The 19,557-nt window shown below is 50.0% G+C and overlaps 19 non-coding genes across 19 annotated transcripts; 9 read left to right on the plus strand and 10 right to left on the minus strand.

Annotated features, from left to right (window-relative positions):
* Nucleotides 1-1,105: 1,105 nt before the first annotated feature.
* Nucleotides 1,106-1,189, minus strand: Trnal-uaa. The gene has a single exon. It is a non-coding gene; the product is annotated as a tRNA-Leu (tRNA).
* Nucleotides 1,190-1,873: 684 nt separating this feature from the next.
* Nucleotides 1,874-1,945, plus strand: Trnag-ccc. The gene has a single exon. It is a non-coding gene; the product is annotated as a tRNA-Gly (tRNA).
* A 1,126-nt stretch (nt 1,946-3,071) lies between these two features.
* On the minus strand, nt 3,072-3,155 carry Trnal-uaa. The gene has a single exon. It is a non-coding gene; the product is annotated as a tRNA-Leu (tRNA).
* A 684-nt stretch (nt 3,156-3,839) lies between these two features.
* Nucleotides 3,840-3,911, plus strand: Trnag-ccc. Its single transcript has one exon. It is a non-coding gene; the product is annotated as a tRNA-Gly (tRNA).
* A 1,126-nt stretch (nt 3,912-5,037) lies between these two features.
* Nucleotides 5,038-5,121, minus strand: Trnal-uaa. The gene has a single exon. It is a non-coding gene; the product is annotated as a tRNA-Leu (tRNA).
* A 684-nt stretch (nt 5,122-5,805) lies between these two features.
* Nucleotides 5,806-5,877, plus strand: Trnag-ccc. The gene has a single exon. It is a non-coding gene; the product is annotated as a tRNA-Gly (tRNA).
* Nucleotides 5,878-7,003: 1,126 nt separating this feature from the next.
* On the minus strand, nt 7,004-7,087 carry Trnal-uaa. Its single transcript has one exon. It is a non-coding gene; the product is annotated as a tRNA-Leu (tRNA).
* A 684-nt stretch (nt 7,088-7,771) lies between these two features.
* Nucleotides 7,772-7,843, plus strand: Trnag-ccc. Its single transcript has one exon. It is a non-coding gene; the product is annotated as a tRNA-Gly (tRNA).
* A 1,126-nt stretch (nt 7,844-8,969) lies between these two features.
* Trnal-uaa lies at nt 8,970-9,053 on the minus strand. The gene has a single exon. It is a non-coding gene; the product is annotated as a tRNA-Leu (tRNA).
* Nucleotides 9,054-9,737: 684 nt separating this feature from the next.
* Trnag-ccc lies at nt 9,738-9,809 on the plus strand. The gene has a single exon. It is a non-coding gene; the product is annotated as a tRNA-Gly (tRNA).
* Nucleotides 9,810-10,935: 1,126 nt separating this feature from the next.
* Trnal-uaa lies at nt 10,936-11,019 on the minus strand. Its single transcript has one exon. It is a non-coding gene; the product is annotated as a tRNA-Leu (tRNA).
* Nucleotides 11,020-11,703: 684 nt separating this feature from the next.
* Nucleotides 11,704-11,775, plus strand: Trnag-ccc. The gene has a single exon. It is a non-coding gene; the product is annotated as a tRNA-Gly (tRNA).
* A 1,126-nt stretch (nt 11,776-12,901) lies between these two features.
* Nucleotides 12,902-12,985, minus strand: Trnal-uaa. The gene has a single exon. It is a non-coding gene; the product is annotated as a tRNA-Leu (tRNA).
* A 684-nt stretch (nt 12,986-13,669) lies between these two features.
* Nucleotides 13,670-13,741, plus strand: Trnag-ccc. Its single transcript has one exon. It is a non-coding gene; the product is annotated as a tRNA-Gly (tRNA).
* A 1,126-nt stretch (nt 13,742-14,867) lies between these two features.
* Trnal-uaa lies at nt 14,868-14,951 on the minus strand. The gene has a single exon. It is a non-coding gene; the product is annotated as a tRNA-Leu (tRNA).
* A 684-nt stretch (nt 14,952-15,635) lies between these two features.
* Trnag-ccc lies at nt 15,636-15,707 on the plus strand. Its single transcript has one exon. It is a non-coding gene; the product is annotated as a tRNA-Gly (tRNA).
* Nucleotides 15,708-16,833: 1,126 nt separating this feature from the next.
* Trnal-uaa lies at nt 16,834-16,917 on the minus strand. Its single transcript has one exon. It is a non-coding gene; the product is annotated as a tRNA-Leu (tRNA).
* Nucleotides 16,918-17,601: 684 nt separating this feature from the next.
* On the plus strand, nt 17,602-17,673 carry Trnag-ccc. Its single transcript has one exon. It is a non-coding gene; the product is annotated as a tRNA-Gly (tRNA).
* Nucleotides 17,674-18,789: 1,116 nt separating this feature from the next.
* On the minus strand, nt 18,790-18,873 carry Trnal-uaa. The gene has a single exon. It is a non-coding gene; the product is annotated as a tRNA-Leu (tRNA).
* Nucleotides 18,874-19,557: the final 684 nt, after the last annotated feature.

A 19,557-nucleotide genomic window follows, 5' to 3' on the forward strand; every position in this document is an offset into this window, starting at 1 on the left:
GGGGGAGTTCCACGTAACGAAACGCGATCTTCGAAACTGTGAACTGTCGCGGTACGAATAGTTTTCCTTCGCCCCTCGTCTCAGTCCGTGCTGCCAGGGCGCTAGTCTGCGGGTTTCGTTTCTCAGCATCGTGTGTCTCCATGTGTCGACTTGTCTCGACTTAGCTCGGCTGACGCGAAAGCTGACGCTTGGAAATGGGCATATATGTAGAGGGCAGGCGCTAGAAACGACTGGGAGAGACCAAAAAACGACAAACACACGACAGAACCTTTCATTTTATTGTGGCCACAGATTCGCCCCTTAGTGTACCGAGAGGCAAGAGTGGCGTCAGCGTGCGCGACCGCATCACTATCGCTAAGCAACAACGAAACCGAAGGAAAAATGCAAAATGAAAGAAGCCAAGAGCACGTCGAGTTCCCAGCCGAGCACGCATCCAAGTACCAACCACGGCCAGCGCATCTTAACGATGGTGACCAGACGAGAACCGCTGCACTACGCGCGGTATGGCCGTTGGCGACAGTATCGCGCGACGTGTAGACACCTTACTTCTTGTGAAGATCGCTTGTTATTTACCTGGCAGTGTCTCGCTGGAGGAAGCATTGTCTTTTAGGGGCGAAAAATGAACTGGCACTTGGTGCGGTCGAATACGCGGCCTTTGTGTTCACAGCACGACGCTCTAACTTACTCAGCTATAGAGCTACGCAATGTGGCACGTCTGCAGTCCAATACCCTATCCACCGTCTCATCCACCTTTATTACTGCCCTGGCACTCATTTAAACACATATCTGCTTTCATTCACGTTTGCTTGCCTGATGCTTGGACCCCAAAAACCACAACACAAAGATATCGTAAATGCCGTGAGAATAACCAAGACTCAGCAAACAAAAGTATGTTCGGCTACCGGGAATCGAATCCGGGCCTCGTGGCTGAAAGCCATGTCTCCTAACAGCTTTCCATTCTTTCTGACCGCCAGACAATCAGACTTGCAAGGCAAGCACCATAGTCACTGCCGTTTCTAGTAGTATCTGTGGAACCTGTTCCCACGTAATTTACTTGTTTTCCCGCATGTACGAAATTTGTAGTTTTGGAATATTTAAAATGCATTGTCAGATGTGGGGTTCGAACCCACGCTCCCCTTAGGGAACCAGAGCTTAAATCTGGCGCCTTAGACCGCTCGGCCAATCTGACGCGTGGGCGCAAAATCTCGTCCATCGTCGTTTCTAGGTATATCTGCAGAGCCTGACTGCGAAATTAGCGTGTTTTTTTCTTGTGTGAAGGAATTACGTTGCTTTTAGAGTATTTAAAACGAGTTGTCAGATGTGAGATTGCACCCCACACTCACTTTCGGGAACCAGAGCTTAAATATGGTGCCTTACACCATTGTTTTCCGTCGCCATCTGTCTTGAGTGGAACGAGCAGAACTGTAGTTATCAATATTCACATTGACGCAGAGAAAACAAAAAACGACAGGAAAGGCCGTTCCCTAGCAACGGCTACGCTGTGCCTTTCGCCCTGAGGGGAAGCTAATGATATGCTCCAGGCGATGATCAAACTAACCAACTTAATATTGTGATACTTAGGCGCTTTCTACTTCTGGATTGGCACACATATGCTGAATCGTCTCTGGATCATCAGTAAGTACGTCACATTAGATATTTGTTTTATCGCCCTGCTGTAAATTAAAGGGCAGTTTTTTCAACGGCTGTCAGTTCTGCTTCTAGTTACGCTACATCGCCCTAGCAGCACCTACACACTGTGTTCAGATGTTCCCGCCCCCGCCCTGGCGTTGAGCGCCTACAGCGCCATCGCCTTCGGCCTCTGATGGCAGGAGGGTAGCCGACACATCACGGCGTGGGTGGGACGCAGCACAAGGCGGTGGTGGTGTAACGGTCAGCATGGTTGCTTCCCAAGCAGTTGATCCGGGTTCGATTCCCGGCCACCGCACGAAACGTACTTTTTTCTTCTGGGGGAGTTCCACGTAACGAAACGCGATCTTCGAAACTGTGAACTGTCGCGGTACGAATAGTTTTCCTTCGCCCCTCGTCTCAGTCCGTGCTGCCAGGGCGCTAGTCTGCGGGTTTCGTTTCTCAGCATCGTGTGTCTCCATGTGTCGACTTGTCTCGACTTTGCTCGGCTGACGCGAAATCTGACGCTTGGAAATGGGCATATATGTAGAGGGCAGGCGCTAGAAACGACTGGGAGAGACCAAAAAACGACAAACACACGACGGAACCTTTCATTTTATTGTGGCCACAGATTCGCCCCTTAGTGTACCGAGAGGCAAGAGTGGCGTCAGCGTGCGCGACCGCATCACTATCGCTAAGCAACAACGAAACCGAAGGAAAAATGCAAAATGAAAGAAGCCAAGAGCACGTCGAGTTCCCAGCCGAGCACGCATCCAAGTACCAACCACGGCCAGCGCATCTTAACGCCGGTGACCAGACGAGAACCGCTGCACTACGCGCGGTATGGCCGTTGGCGACAGTATCGCGCGACGTGTAGACACCTTACTTCTTGTGAAGATCGCTTGTTATTTACCTGGCAGTGTCTCGCTGGAGGAAGCATTGTCTTTTAGGGGCGAAAAATGAACTGGCACTTGGTGCGGTCGAATACGCGGCCTTTGTGTTCACAGCACGACGCTCTAACTTACTCAGCTATAGAGCTACGCAATGTGGCACGTCTGCAGTCCAATACCCTATCCACCGTCTCATCCACCTTTATTACTGCCCTGGCACTCATTTAAACACATATCTGCTTTCATTCACGTTTGCTTGCCTGATGCTTGGACCCCAAAAACCACAACACAAAGATATCGTAAATGCCGTGAGAATAACCAAGACTCAGCAAACAAAAGTATGTTCGGCTACCGGGAATCGAATCCGGGCCTCGTGGCTGAAAGCCATGTCTCCTAACAGCTTTCCATTCTTTCTGACCGCCAGACAATCAGACTTGCAAGGCAAGCACCATAGTCACTGCCGTTTCTAGTAGTATCTGTGGAACCTGTTCCCACGTAATTTACTTGTTTTCCCGCATGTACGAAATTTGTAGTTTTGGAATATTTAAAATGCATTGTCAGATGTGGGGTTCGAACCCACGCTCCCCTTAGGGAACCAGAGCTTAAATCTGGCGCCTTAGACCGCTCGGCCAATCTGACGCGTGGGCGCAAAATCTCGTCCATCGTCGTTTCTAGGTATATCTGCAGAGCCTGACTGCGAAATTAGCGTGTTTTTTTCTTGTGTGAAGGAATTACGTTGCTTTTAGAGTATTTAAAACGAGTTGTCAGATGTGAGATTGCACCCCACACTCACTTTCGGGAACCAGAGCTTAAATATGGTGCCTTACACCATTGTTTTCCGTCGCCATCTGTCTTGAGTGGAACGAGCAGAACTGTAGTTATCAATATTCACATTGACGCAGAGAAAACAAAAAACGACAGGAAAGGCCGTTCCCTAGCAACGGCTACGCTGTGCCTTTCGCCCTGAGGGGAAGCTAATGATATGCTCCAGGCGATGATCAAACTAACCAACTTAATATTGTGATACTTAGGCGCTTTCTACTTCTGGATTGGCACACATATGCTGAATCGTCTCTGGATCATCAGTAAGTACGTCACATTAGATATTTGTTTTATCGCCCTGCTGTAAATTAAAGGGCAGTTTTTTCAACGGCTGTCAGTTCTGCTTCTAGTTACGCTACATCGCCCTAGCAGCACCTACACACTGTGTTCAGATGTTCCCGCCCCCGCCCTGGCGTTGAGCGCCTACAGCGCCATCGCCTTCGGCCTCTGATGGCAGGAGGGTAGCCGACACATCACGGCGTGGGTGGGACGCAGCACAAGGCGGTGGTGGTGTAACGGTCAGCATGGTTGCTTCCCAAGCAGTTGATCCGGGTTCGATTCCCGGCCACCGCACGAAACGTACTTTTTTCTTCTGGGGGAGTTCCACGTAACGAAACGCGATCTTCGAAACTGTGAACTGTCGCGGTACGAATAGTTTTCCTTCGCCCCTCGTCTCAGTCCGTGCTGCCAGGGCGCTAGTCTGCGGGTTTCGTTTCTCAGCATCGTGTGTCTCCATGTGTCGACTTGTCTCGACTTTGCTCGGCTGACGCGAAATCTGACGCTTGGAAATGGGCATATATGTAGAGGGCAGGCGCTAGAAACGACTGGGAGAGACCAAAAAACGACAAACACACGACGGAACCTTTCATTTTATTGTGGCCACAGATTCGCCCCTTAGTGTACCGAGAGGCAAGAGTGGCGTCAGCGTGCGCGACCGCATCACTATCGCTAAGCAACAACGAAACCGAAGGAAAAATGCAAAATGAAAGAAGCCAAGAGCACGTCGAGTTCCCAGCCGAGCACGCATCCAAGTACCAACCACGGCCAGCGCATCTTAACGCCGGTGACCAGACGAGAACCGCTGCACTACGCGCGGTATGGCCGTTGGCGACAGTATCGCGCGACGTGTAGACACCTTACTTCTTGTGAAGATCGCTTGTTATTTACCTGGCAGTGTCTCGCTGGAGGAAGCATTGTCTTTTAGGGGCGAAAAATGAACTGGCACTTGGTGCGGTCGAATACGCGGCCTTTGTGTTCACAGCACGACGCTCTAACTTACTCAGCTATAGAGCTACGCAATGTGGCACGTCTGCAGTCCAATACCCTATCCACCGTCTCATCCACCTTTATTACTGCCCTGGCACTCATTTAAACACATATCTGCTTTCATTCACGTTTGCTTGCCTGATGCTTGGACCCCAAAAACCACAACACAAAGATATCGTAAATGCCGTGAGAATAACCAAGACTCAGCAAACAAAAGTATGTTCGGCTACCGGGAATCGAATCCGGGCCTCGTGGCTGAAAGCCATGTCTCCTAACAGCTTTCCATTCTTTCTGACCGCCAGACAATCAGACTTGCAAGGCAAGCACCATAGTCACTGCCGTTTCTAGTAGTATCTGTGGAACCTGTTCCCACGTAATTTACTTGTTTTCCCGCATGTACGAAATTTGTAGTTTTGGAATATTTAAAATGCATTGTCAGATGTGGGGTTCGAACCCACGCTCCCCTTAGGGAACCAGAGCTTAAATCTGGCGCCTTAGACCGCTCGGCCAATCTGACGCGTGGGCGCAAAATCTCGTCCATCGTCGTTTCTAGGTATATCTGCAGAGCCTGACTGCGAAATTAGCGTGTTTTTTTCTTGTGTGAAGGAATTACGTTGCTTTTAGAGTATTTAAAACGAGTTGTCAGATGTGAGGTTGCACCCCACACTCACTTTCGGGAACCAGAGCTTAAATATGGTGCCTTACACCATTGTTTTCCGTCGCCATCTGTCTTGAGTGGAACGAGCAGAACTGTAGTTATCAATATTCACATTGACGCAGAGAAAACAAAAAACGACAGGAAAGGCCGTTCCCTAGCAACGGCTACGCTGTGCCTTTCGCCCTGAGGGGAAGCTAATGATATGCTCCAGGCGATGATCAAACTAACCAACTTAATATTGTGATACTTAGGCGCTTTCTACTTCTGGATTGGCACACATATGCTGAATCGTCTCTGGATCATCAGTAAGTACGTCACATTAGATATTTGTTTTATCGCCCTGCTGTAAATTAAAGGGCAGTTTTTTCAACGGCTGTCAGTTCTGCTTCTAGTTACGCTACATCGCCCTAGCAGCACCTACACACTGTGTTCAGATGTTCCCGCCCCCGCCCTGGCGTTGAGCGCCTACAGCGCCATCGCCTTCGGCCTCTGATGGCAGGAGGGTAGCCGACACATCACGGCGTGGGTGGGACGCAGCACAAGGCGGTGGTGGTGTAACGGTCAGCATGGTTGCTTCCCAAGCAGTTGATCCGGGTTCGATTCCCGGCCACCGCACGAAACGTACTTTTTTCTTCTGGGGGAGTTCCACGTAACGAAACGCGATCTTCGAAACTGTGAACTGTCGCGGTACGAATAGTTTTCCTTCGCCCCTCGTCTCAGTCCGTGCTGCCAGGGCGCTAGTCTGCGGGTTTCGTTTCTCAGCATCGTGTGTCTCCATGTGTCGACTTGTCTCGACTTTGCTCGGCTGACGCGAAATCTGACGCTTGGAAATGGGCATATATGTAGAGGGCAGGCGCTAGAAACGACTGGGAGAGACCAAAAAACGACAAACACACGACGGAACCTTTCATTTTATTGTGGCCACAGATTCGCCCCTTAGTGTACCGAGAGGCAAGAGTGGCGTCAGCGTGCGCGACCGCATCACTATCGCTAAGCAACAACGAAACCGAAGGAAAAATGCAAAATGAAAGAAGCCAAGAGCACGTCGAGTTCCCAGCCGAGCACGCATCCAAGTACCAACCACGGCCAGCGCATCTTAACGCCGGTGACCAGACGAGAACCGCTGCACTACGCGCGGTATGGCCGTTGGCGACAGTATCGCGCGACGTGTAGACACCTTACTTCTTGTGAAGATCGCTTGTTATTTACCTGGCAGTGTCTCGCTGGAGGAAGCATTGTCTTTTAGGGGCGAAAAATGAACTGGCACTTGGTGCGGTCGAATACGCGGCCTTTGTGTTCACAGCACGACGCTCTAACTTACTCAGCTATAGAGCTACGCAATGTGGCACGTCTGCAGTCCAATACCCTATCCACCGTCTCATCCACCTTTATTACTGCCCTGGCACTCATTTAAACACATATCTGCTTTCATTCACGTTTGCTTGCCTGATGCTTGGACCCCAAAAACCACAACACAAAGATATCGTAAATGCCGTGAGAATAACCAAGACTCAGCAAACAAAAGTATGTTCGGCTACCGGGAATCGAATCCGGGCCTCGTGGCTGAAAGCCATGTCTCCTAACAGCTTTCCATTCTTTCTGACCGCCAGACAATCAGACTTGCAAGGCAAGCACCATAGTCACTGCCGTTTCTAGTAGTATCTGTGGAACCTGTTCCCACGTAATTTACTTGTTTTCCCGCATGTACGAAATTTGTAGTTTTGGAATATTTAAAATGCATTGTCAGATGTGGGGTTCGAACCCACGCTCCCCTTAGGGAACCAGAGCTTAAATCTGGCGCCTTAGACCGCTCGGCCAATCTGACGCGTGGGCGCAAAATCTCGTCCATCGTCGTTTCTAGGTATATCTGCAGAGCCTGACTGCGAAATTAGCGTGTTTTTTTCTTGTGTGAAGGAATTACGTTGCTTTTAGAGTATTTAAAACGAGTTGTCAGATGTGAGGTTGCACCCCACACTCACTTTCGGGAACCAGAGCTTAAATATGGTGCCTTACACCATTGTTTTCCGTCGCCATCTGTCTTGAGTGGAACGAGCAGAACTGTAGTTATCAATATTCACATTGACGCAGAGAAAACAAAAAACGACAGGAAAGGCCGTTCCCTAGCAACGGCTACGCTGTGCCTTTCGCCCTGAGGGGAAGCTAATGATATGCTCCAGGCGATGATCAAACTAACCAACTTAATATTGTGATACTTAGGCGCTTTCTACTTCTGGATTGGCACACATATGCTGAATCGTCTCTGGATCATCAGTAAGTACGTCACATTAGATATTTGTTTTATCGCCCTGCTGTAAATTAAAGGGCAGTTTTTTCAACGGCTGTCAGTTCTGCTTCTAGTTACGCTACATCGCCCTAGCAGCACCTACACACTGTGTTCAGATGTTCCCGCCCCCGCCCTGGCGTTGAGCGCCTACAGCGCCATCGCCTTCGGCCTCTGATGGCAGGAGGGTAGCCGACACATCACGGCGTGGGTGGGACGCAGCACAAGGCGGTGGTGGTGTAACGGTCAGCATGGTTGCTTCCCAAGCAGTTGATCCGGGTTCGATTCCCGGCCACCGCACGAAACGTACTTTTTTCTTCTGGGGGAGTTCCACGTAACGAAACGCGATCTTCGAAACTGTGAACTGTCGCGGTACGAATAGTTTTCCTTCGCCCCTCGTCTCAGTCCGTGCTGCCAGGGCGCTAGTCTGCGGGTTTCGTTTCTCAGCATCGTGTGTCTCCATGTGTCGACTTGTCTCGACTTAGCTCGGCTGACGCGAAAGCTGACGCTTGGAAATGGGCATATATGTAGAGGGCAGGCGCTAGAAACGACTGGGAGAGACCAAAAAACGACAAACACACGACAGAACCTTTCATTTTATTGTGGCCACAGATTCGCCCCTTAGTGTACCGAGAGGCAAGAGTGGCGTCAGCGTGCGCGACCGCATCACTATCGCTAAGCAACAACGAAACCGAAGGAAAAATGCAAAATGAAAGAAGCCAAGAGCACGTCGAGTTCCCAGCCGAGCACGCATCCAAGTACCAACCACGGCCAGCGCATCTTAACGCCGGTGACCAGACGAGAACCGCTGCACTACGCGCGGTATGGCCGTTGGCGACAGTATCGCGCGACGTGTAGACACCTTACTTCTTGTGAAGATCGCTTGTTATTTACCTGGCAGTGTCTCGCTGGAGGAAGCATTGTCTTTTAGGGGCGAAAAATGAACTGGCACTTGGTGCGGTCGAATACGCGGCCTTTGTGTTCACAGCACGACGCTCTAACTTACTCAGCTATAGAGCTACGCAATGTGGCACGTCTGCAGTCCAATACCCTATCCACCGTCTCATCCACCTTTATTACTGCCCTGGCACTCATTTAAACACATATCTGCTTTCATTCACGTTTGCTTGCCTGATGCTTGGACCCCAAAAACCACAACACAAAGATATCGTAAATGCCGTGAGAATAACCAAGACTCAGCAAACAAAAGTATGTTCGGCTACCGGGAATCGAATCCGGGCCTCGTGGCTGAAAGCCATGTCTCCTAACAGCTTTCCATTCTTTCTGACCGCCAGACAATCAGACTTGCAAGGCAAGCACCATAGTCACTGCCGTTTCTAGTAGTATCTGTGGAACCTGTTCCCACGTAATTTACTTGTTTTCCCGCATGTACGAAATTTGTAGTTTTGGAATATTTAAAATGCATTGTCAGATGTGGGGTTCGAACCCACGCTCCCCTTAGGGAACCAGAGCTTAAATCTGGCGCCTTAGACCGCTCGGCCAATCTGACGCGTGGGCGCAAAATCTCGTCCATCGTCGTTTCTAGGTATATCTGCAGAGCCTGACTGCGAAATTAGCGTGTTTTTTTCTTGTGTGAAGGAATTACGTTGCTTTTAGAGTATTTAAAACGAGTTGTCAGATGTGAGATTGCACCCCACACTCACTTTCGGGAACCAGAGCTTAAATATGGTGCCTTACACCATTGTTTTCCGTCGCCATCTGTCTTGAGTGGAACGAGCAGAACTGTAGTTATCAATATTCACATTGACGCAGAGAAAACAAAAAACGACAGGAAAGGCCGTTCCCTAGCAACGGCTACGCTGTGCCTTTCGCCCTGAGGGGAAGCTAATGATATGCTCCAGGCGATGATCAAACTAACCAACTTAATATTGTGATACTTAGGCGCTTTCTACTTCTGGATTGGCACACATATGCTGAATCGTCTCTGGATCATCAGTAAGTACGTCACATTAGATATTTGTTTTATCGCCCTGCTGTAAATTAAAGGGCAGTTTTTTCAACGGCTGTCAGTTCTGCTTCTAGTTACGCTACATCGCCCTAGCAGCACCTACACACTGTGTTCAGATGTTCCCGCCCCCGCCCTGGCGTTGAGCGCCTACAGCGCCATCGCCTTCGGCCTCTGATGGCAGGAGGGTAGCCGACACATCACGGCGTGGGTGGGACGCAGCACAAGGCGGTGGTGGTGTAACGGTCAGCATGGTTGCTTCCCAAGCAGTTTATCCGGGTTCGATTCCCGGCCACCGCACGAAACGTACTTTTTTCTTCTGGGGGAGTTCCACGTAACGAAACGCGATCTTCGAAACTGTGAACTGTCGCGGTACGAATAGTTTTCCTTCGCCCCTCGTCTCAGTCCGTGCTGCCAGGGCGCTAGTCTGCGGGTTTCGTTTCTCAGCATCGTGTGTCTCCATGTGTCGACTTGTCTCGACTTAGCTCGGCTGACGCGAAAGCTGACGCTTGGAAATGGGCATATATGTAGAGGGCAGGCGCTAGAAACGACTGGGAGAGACCAAAAAACGACAAACACACGACAGAACCTTTCATTTTATTGTGGCCACAGATTCGCCCCTTAGTGTACCGAGAGGCAAGAGTGGCGTCAGCGTGCGCGACCGCATCACTATCGCTAAGCAACAACGAAACCGAAGGAAAAATGCAAAATGAAAGAAGCCAAGAGCACGTCGAGTTCCCAGCCGAGCACGCATCCAAGTACCAACCACGGCCAGCGCATCTTAACGCCGGTGACCAGACGAGAACCGCTGCACTACGCGCGGTATGGCCGTTGGCGACAGTATCGCGCGACGTGTAGACACCTTACTTCTTGTGAAGATCGCTTGTTATTTACCTGGCAGTGTCTCGCTGGAGGAAGCATTGTCTTTTAGGGGCGAAAAATGAACTGGCACTTGGTGCGGTCGAATACGCGGCCTTTGTGTTCACAGCACGACGCTCTAACTTACTCAGCTATAGAGCTACGCAATGTGGCACGTCTGCAGTCCAATACCCTATCCACCGTCTCATCCACCTTTATTACTGCCCTGGCACTCATTTAAACACATATCTGCTTTCATTCACGTTTGCTTGCCTGATGCTTGGACCCCAAAAACCACAACACAAAGATATCGTAAATGCCGTGAGAATAACCAAGACTCAGCAAACAAAAGTATGTTCGGCTACCGGGAATCGAATCCGGGCCTCGTGGCTGAAAGCCATGTCTCCTAACAGCTTTCCATTCTTTCTGACCGCCAGACAATCAGACTTGCAAGGCAAGCACCATAGTCACTGCCGTTTCTAGTAGTATCTGTGGAACCTGTTCCCACGTAATTTACTTGTTTTCCCGCATGTACGAAATTTGTAGTTTTGGAATATTTAAAATGCATTGTCAGATGTGGGGTTCGAACCCACGCTCCCCTTAGGGAACCAGAGCTTAAATCTGGCGCCTTAGACCGCTCGGCCAATCTGACGCGTGGGCGCAAAATCTCGTCCATCGTCGTTTCTAGGTATATCTGCAGAGCCTGACTGCGAAATTAGCGTGTTTTTTTCTTGTGTGAAGGAATTACGTTGCTTTTAGAGTATTTAAAACGAGTTGTCAGATGTGAGATTGCACCCCACACTCACTTTCGGGAACCAGAGCTTAAATATGGTGCCTTACACCATTGTTTTCCGTCGCCATCTGTCTTGAGTGGAACGAGCAGAACTGTAGTTATCAATATTCACATTGACGCAGAGAAAACAAAAAACGACAGGAAAGGCCGTTCCCTAGCAACGGCTACGCTGTGCCTTTCGCCCTGAGGGGAAGCTAATGATATGCTCCAGGCGATGATCAAACTAACCAACTTAATATTGTGATACTTAGGCGCTTTCTACTTCTGGATTGGCACACATATGCTGAATCGTCTCTGGATCATCAGTAAGTACGTCACATTAGATATTTGTTTTATCGCCCTGCTGTAAATTAAAGGGCAGTTTTTTCAACGGCTGTCAGTTCTGCTTCTAGTTACGCTACATCGCCCTAGCAGCACCTACACACTGTGTTCAGATGTTCCCGCCCCCGCCCTGGCGTTGAGCGCCTACAGCGCCATCGCCTTCGGCCTCTGATGGCAGGAGGGTAGCCGACACATCACGGCGTGGGTGGGACGCAGCACAAGGCGGTGGTGGTGTAACGGTCAGCATGGTTGCTTCCCAAGCAGTTGATCCGGGTTCGATTCCCGGCCACCGCACGAAACGTACTTTTTTCTTCTGGGGGAGTTCCACGTAACGAAACGCGATCTTCGAAACTGTGAACTGTCGCGGTACGAATAGTTTTCCTTCGCCCCTCGTCTCAGTCCGTGCTGCCAGGGCGCTAGTCTGCGGGTTTCGTTTCTCAGCATCGTGTGTCTCCATGTGTCGACTTGTCTCGACTTTGCTCGGCTGACGCGAAATCTGACGCTTGGAAATGGGCATATATGTAGAGGGCAGGCGCTAGAAACGACTGGGAGAGACCAAAAAACGACAAACACACGACGGAACCTTTCATTTTATTGTGGCCACAGATTCGCCCCTTAGTGTACCGAGAGGCAAGAGTGGCGTCAGCGTGCGCGACCGCATCACTATCGCTAAGCAACAACGAAACCGAAGGAAAAATGCAAAATGAAAGAAGCCAAGAGCACGTCGAGTTCCCAGCCGAGCACGCATCCAAGTACCAACCACGGCCAGCGCATCTTAACGCCGGTGACCAGACGAGAACCGCTGCACTACGCGCGGTATGGCCGTTGGCGACAGTATCGCGCGACGTGTAGACACCTTACTTCTTGTGAAGATCGCTTGTTATTTACCTGGCAGTGTCTCGCTGGAGGAAGCATTGTCTTTTAGGGGCGAAAAATGAACTGGCACTTGGTGCGGTCGAATACGCGGCCTTTGTGTTCACAGCACGACGCTCTAACTTACTCAGCTATAGAGCTACGCAATGTGGCACGTCTGCAGTCCAATACCCTATCCACCGTCTCATCCACCTTTATTACTGCCCTGGCACTCATTTAAACACATATCTGCTTTCATTCACGTTTGCTTGCCTGATGCTTGGACCCCAAAAACCACAACACAAAGATATCGTAAATGCCGTGAGAATAACCAAGACTCAGCAAACAAAAGTATGTTCGGCTACCGGGAATCGAATCCGGGCCTCGTGGCTGAAAGCCATGTCTCCTAACAGCTTTCCATTCTTTCTGACCGCCAGACAATCAGACTTGCAAGGCAAGCACCATAGTCACTGCCGTTTCTAGTAGTATCTGTGGAACCTGTTCCCACGTAATTTACTTGTTTTCCCGCATGTACGAAATTTGTAGTTTTGGAATATTTAAAATGCATTGTCAGATGTGGGGTTCGAACCCACGCTCCCCTTAGGGAACCAGAGCTTAAATCTGGCGCCTTAGACCGCTCGGCCAATCTGACGCGTGGGCGCAAAATCTCGTCCATCGTCGTTTCTAGGTATATCTGCAGAGCCTGACTGCGAAATTAGCGTGTTTTTTTCTTGTGTGAAGGAATTACGTTGCTTTTAGAGTATTTAAAACGAGTTGTCAGATGTGAGATTGCACCCCACACTCACTTTCGGGAACCAGAGCTTAAATATGGTGCCTTACACCATTGTTTTCCGTCGCCATCTGTCTTGAGTGGAACGAGCAGAACTGTAGTTATCAATATTCACATTGACGCAGAGAAAACAAAAAACGACAGGAAAGGCCGTTCCCTAGCAACGGCTACGCTGTGCCTTTCGCCCTGAGGGGAAGCTAATGATATGCTCCAGGCGATGATCAAACTAACCAACTTAATATTGTGATACTTAGGCGCTTTCTACTTCTGGATTGGCACACATATGCTGAATCGTCTCTGGATCATCAGTAAGTACGTCACATTAGATATTTGTTTTATCGCCCTGCTGTAAATTAAAGGGCAGTTTTTTCAACGGCTGTCAGTTCTGCTTCTAGTTACGCTACATCGCCCTAGCAGCACCTACACACTGTGTTCAGATGTTCCCGCCCCCGCCCTGGCGTTGAGCGCCTACAGCGCCATCGCCTTCGGCCTCTGATGGCAGGAGGGTAGCCGACACATCACGGCGTGGGTGGGACGCAGCACAAGGCGGTGGTGGTGTAACGGTCAGCATGGTTGCTTCCCAAGCAGTTGATCCGGGTTCGATTCCCGGCCACCGCACGAAACGTACTTTTTTCTTCTGGGGGAGTTCCACGTAACGAAACGCGATCTTCGAAACTGTGAACTGTCGCGGTACGAATAGTTTTCCTTCGCCCCTCGTCTCAGTCCGTGCTGCCAGGGCGCTAGTCTGCGGGTTTCGTTTCTCAGCATCGTGTGTCTCCATGTGTCGACTTGTCTCGACTTTGCTCGGCTGACGCGAAATCTGACGCTTGGAAATGGGCATATATGTAGAGGGCAGGCGCTAGAAACGACTGGGAGAGACCAAAAAACGACAAACACACGACGGAACCTTTCATTTTATTGTGGCCACAGATTCGCCCCTTAGTGTACCGAGAGGCAAGAGTGGCGTCAGCGTGCGCGACCGCATCACTATCGCTAAGCAACAACGAAACCGAAGGAAAAATGCAAAATGAAAGAAGCCAAGAGCACGTCGAGTTCCCAGCCGAGCACGCATCCAAGTACCAACCACGGCCAGCGCATCTTAACGCCGGTGACCAGACGAGAACCGCTGCACTACGCGCGGTATGGCCGTTGGCGACAGTATCGCGCGACGTGTAGACACCTTACTTCTTGTGAAGATCGCTTGTTATTTACCTGGCAGTGTCTCGCTGGAGGAAGCATTGTCTTTTAGGGGCGAAAAATGAACTGGCACTTGGTGCGGTCGAATACGCGGCCTTTGTGTTCACAGCACGACGCTCTAACTTACTCAGCTATAGAGCTACGCAATGTGGCACGTCTGCAGTCCAATACCCTATCCACCGTCTCATCCACCTTTATTACTGCCCTGGCACTCATTTAAACACATATCTGCTTTCATTCACGTTTGCTTGCCTGATGCTTGGACCCCAAAAACCACAACACAAAGATATCGTAAATGCCGTGAGAATAACCAAGACTCAGCAAACAAAAGTATGTTCGGCTACCGGGAATCGAATCCGGGCCTCGTGGCTGAAAGCCATGTCTCCTAACAGCTTTCCATTCTTTCTGACCGCCAGACAATCAGACTTGCAAGGCAAGCACCATAGTCACTGCCGTTTCTAGTAGTATCTGTGGAACCTGTTCCCACGTAATTTACTTGTTTTCCCGCATGTACGAAATTTGTAGTTTTGGAATATTTAAAATGCATTGTCAGATGTGGGGTTCGAACCCACGCTCCCCTTAGGGAACCAGAGCTTAAATCTGGCGCCTTAGACCGCTCGGCCAATCTGACGCGTGGGCGCAAAATCTCGTCCATCGTCGTTTCTAGGTATATCTGCAGAGCCTGACTGCGAAATTAGCGTGTTTTTTTCTTGTGTGAAGGAATTACGTTGCTTTTAGAGTATTTAAAACGAGTTGTCAGATGTGAGGTTGCACCCCACACTCACTTTCGGGAACCAGAGCTTAAATATGGTGCCTTACACCATTGTTTTCCGTCGCCATCTGTCTTGAGTGGAACGAGCAGAACTGTAGTTATCAATATTCACATTGACGCAGAGAAAACAAAAAACGACAGGAAAGGCCGTTCCCTAGCAACGGCTACGCTGTGCCTTTCGCCCTGAGGGGAAGCTAATGATATGCTCCAGGCGATGATCAAACTAACCAACTTAATATTGTGATACTTAGGCGCTTTCTACTTCTGGATTGGCACACATATGCTGAATCGTCTCTGGATCATCAGTAAGTACGTCACATTAGATATTTGTTTTATCGCCCTGCTGTAAATTAAAGGGCAGTTTTTTCAACGGCTGTCAGTTCTGCTTCTAGTTACGCTACATCGCCCTAGCAGCACCTACACACTGTGTTCAGATGTTCCCGCCCCCGCCCTGGCGTTGAGCGCCTACAGCGCCATCGCCTTCGGCCTCTGATGGCAGGAGGGTAGCCGACACATCACGGCGTGGGTGGGACGCAGCACAAGGCGGTGGTGGTGTAACGGTCAGCATGGTTGCTTCCCAAGCAGTTGATCCGGGTTCGATTCCCGGCCACCGCACGAAACGTACTTTTTTCTTCTGGGGGAGTTCCACGTAACGAAACGCGATCTTCGAAACTGTGAACTGTCGCGGTACGAATAGTTTTCCTTCGCCCCTCGTCTCAGTCCGTGCTGCCAGGGCGCTAGTCTGCGGGTTTCGTTTCTCAGCATCGTGTGTCTCCATGTGTCGACTTGTCTCGACTTAGCTCGGCTGACGCGAAAGCTGACGCTTGGAAATGGGCATATATGTAGAGGGCAGGCGCTAGAAACGACTGGGAGAGACCAAAAAACGACAAACACACGACAGAACCTTTCATTTTATTGTGGCCACAGATTCGCCCCTTAGTGTACCGAGAGGCAAGAGTGGCGTCAGCGTGCGCGACCGCATCACTATCGCTAAGCAACAACGAAACCGAAGGAAAAATGCAAAATGAAAGAAGCCAAGAGCACGTCGAGTTCCCAGCCGAGCACGCATCCAAGTACCAACCACGGCCAGCGCATCTTAACGCCGGTGACCAGACGAGAACCGCTGCACTACGCGCGGTATGGCCGTTGGCGACAGTATCGCGCGACGTGTAGACACCTTACTTCTTGTGAAGATCGCTTGTTATTTACCTGGCAGTGTCTCGCTGGAGGAAGCATTGTCTTTTAGGGGCGAAAAATGAACTGGCACTTGGTGCGGTCGAATACGCGGCCTTTGTGTTCACAGCACGACGCTCTAACTTACTCAGCTATAGAGCTACGCAATGTGGCACGTCTGCAGTCCAATACCCTATCCACCGTCTCATCCACCTTTATTACTGCCCTGGCACTCATTTAAACACATATCTGCTTTCATTCACGTTTGCTTGCCTGATGCTTGGACCCCAAAAACCACAACACAAAGATATCGTAAATGCCGTGAGAATAACCAAGACTCAGCAAACAAAAGTATGTTCGGCTACCGGGAATCGAATCCGGGCCTCGTGGCTGAAAGCCATGTCTCCTAACAGCTTTCCATTCTTTCTGACCGCCAGACAATCAGACTTGCAAGGCAAGCACCATAGTCACTGCCGTTTCTAGTAGTATCTGTGGAACCTGTTCCCACGTAATTTACTTGTTTTCCCGCATGTACGAAATTTGTAGTTTTGGAATATTTAAAATGCATTGTCAGATGTGGGGTTCGAACCCACGCTCCCCTTAGGGAACCAGAGCTTAAATCTGGCGCCTTAGACCGCTCGGCCAATCTGACGCGTGGGCGCAAAATCTCGTCCATCGTCGTTTCTAGGTATATCTGCAGAGCCTGACTGCGAAATTAGCGTGTTTTTTTCTTGTGTGAAGGAATTACGTTGCTTTTAGAGTATTTAAAACGAGTTGTCAGATGTGAGATTGCACCCCACACTCACTTTCGGGAACCAGAGCTTAAATATGGTGCCTTACACCATTGTTTTCCGTCGCCATCTGTCTTGAGTGGAACGAGCAGAACTGTAGTTATCAATATTCACATTGACGCAGAGAAAACAAAAAACGACAGGAAAGGCCGTTCCCTAGCAACGGCTACGCTGTGCCTTTCGCCCTGAGGGGAAGCTAATGATATGCTCCAGGCGATGATCAAACTAACCAACTTAATATTGTGATACTTAGGCGCTTTCTACTTCTGGATTGGCACACATATGCTGAATCGTCTCTGGATCATCAGTAAGTACGTCACATTAGATATTTGTTTTATCGCCCTGCTGTAAATTAAAGGGCAGTTTTTTCAACGGCTGTCAGTTCTGCTTCTAGTTACGCTACATCGCCCTAGCAGCACCTACACACTGTGTTCAGATGTTCCCGCCCCCGCCCTGGCGTTGAGCGCCTACAGCGCCATCGCCTTCGGCCTCTGATGGCAGGAGGGTAGCCGACACATCACGGCGTGGGTGGGACGCAGCACAAGGCGGTGGTGGTGTAACGGTCAGCATGGTTGCTTCCCAAGCAGTTGATCCGGGTTCGATTCCCGGCCACCGCACGAAACGTACTTTTTTCTTCTGGGGGAGTTCCACGTAACGAAACGCGATCTTCGAAACTGTGAACTGTCGCGGTACGAATAGTTTTCCTTCGCCCCTCGTCTCAGTCCGTGCTGCCAGGGCGCTAGTCTGCGGGTTTCGTTTCTCAGCATCGTGTGTCTCCATGTGTCGACTTGTCTCGACTGACGCGAAAGCTGACGCTTGGAAATGGGCATATATGTAGAGGGCAGGCGCTAGAAACGACTGGGAGAGACCAAAAAACGACAAACACACGACAGAACCTTTCATTTTATTGTGGCCACAGATTCGCCCCTTAGTGTACCGAGAGGCAAGAGTGGCGTCAGCGTGCGCGACCGCATCACTATCGCTAAGCAACAACGAAACCGAAGGAAAAATGCAAAATGAAAGAAGCCAAGAGCACGTCGAGTTCCCAGCCGAGCACGCATCCAAGTACCAACCACGGCCAGCGCATCTTAACGCCGGTGACCAGACGAGAACCGCTGCACTACGCGCGGTATGGCCGTTGGCGACAGTATCGCGCGACGTGTAGACACCTTACTTCTTGTGAAGATCGCTTGTTATTTACCTGGCAGTGTCTCGCTGGAGGAAGCATTGTCTTTTAGGGGCGAAAAATGAACTGGCACTTGGTGCGGTCGAATACGCGGCCTTTGTGTTCACAGCACGACGCTCTAACTTACTCAGCTATAGAGCTACGCAATGTGGCACGTCTGCAGTCCAATACCCTATCCACCGTCTCATCCACCTTTATTACTGCCCTGGCACTCATTTAAACACATATCTGCTTTCATTCACGTTTGCTTGCCTGATGCTTGGACCCCAAAAACCACAACACAAAGATATCGTAAATGCCGTGAGAATAACCAAGACTCAGCAAACAAAAGTATGTTCGGCTACCGGGAATCGAATCCGGGCCTCGTGGCTGAAAGCCATGTCTCCTAACAGCTTTCCATTCTTTCTGACCGCCAGACAATCAGACTTGCAAGGCAAGCACCATAGTCACTGCCGTTTCTAGTAGTATCTGTGGAACCTGTTCCCACGTAATTTACTTGTTTTCCCGCATGTACGAAATTTGTAGTTTTGGAATATTTAAAATGCATTGTCAGATGTGGGGTTCGAACCCACGCTCCCCTTAGGGAACCAGAGCTTAAATCTGGCGCCTTAGACCGCTCGGCCAATCTGACGCGTGGGCGCAAAATCTCGTCCATCGTCGTTTCTAGGTATATCTGCAGAGCCTGACTGCGAAATTAGCGTGTTTTTTTCTTGTGTGAAGGAATTACGTTGCTTTTAGAGTATTTAAAACGAGTTGTCAGATGTGAGATTGCACCCCACACTCACTTTCGGGAACCAGAGCTTAAATATGGTGCCTTACACCATTGTTTTCCGTCGCCATCTGTCTTGAGTGGAACGAGCAGAACTGTAGTTATCAATATTCACATTGACGCAGAGAAAACAAAAAACGACAGGAAAGGCCGTTCCCTAGCAACGGCTACGCTGTGCCTTTCGCCCTGAGGGGAAGCTAATGATATGCTCCAGGCGATGATCAAACTAACCAACTTAATATTGTGATACTTAGGCGCTTTCTACTTCTGGATTGGCACACATATGCTGAATCGTCTCTGGATCATCAGTAAGTACGTCACATTAGATATTTGTTTTATCGCCCTGCTGTAAATTAAAGGGCAGTTTTTTCAACGGCTGTCAGTTCTGCTTCTAGTTACGCTACATCGCCCTAGCAGCACCTACACACTGTGTTCAGATGTTCCCGCCCCCGCCCTGGCGTTGAGCGCCTACAGCGCCATCGCCTTCGGCCTCTGATGGCAGGAGGGTAGCCGACACATCACGGCGTGGGTGGGACGCAGCACAAG

The sequence above is a fragment of the Schistocerca americana genome, unplaced genomic scaffold, assembly GCF_021461395.2.
Source record: "Schistocerca americana isolate TAMUIC-IGC-003095 unplaced genomic scaffold, iqSchAmer2.1 HiC_scaffold_249, whole genome shotgun sequence".
NCBI lineage: Eukaryota > Metazoa > Arthropoda > Insecta > Orthoptera > Acrididae > Schistocerca > Schistocerca americana.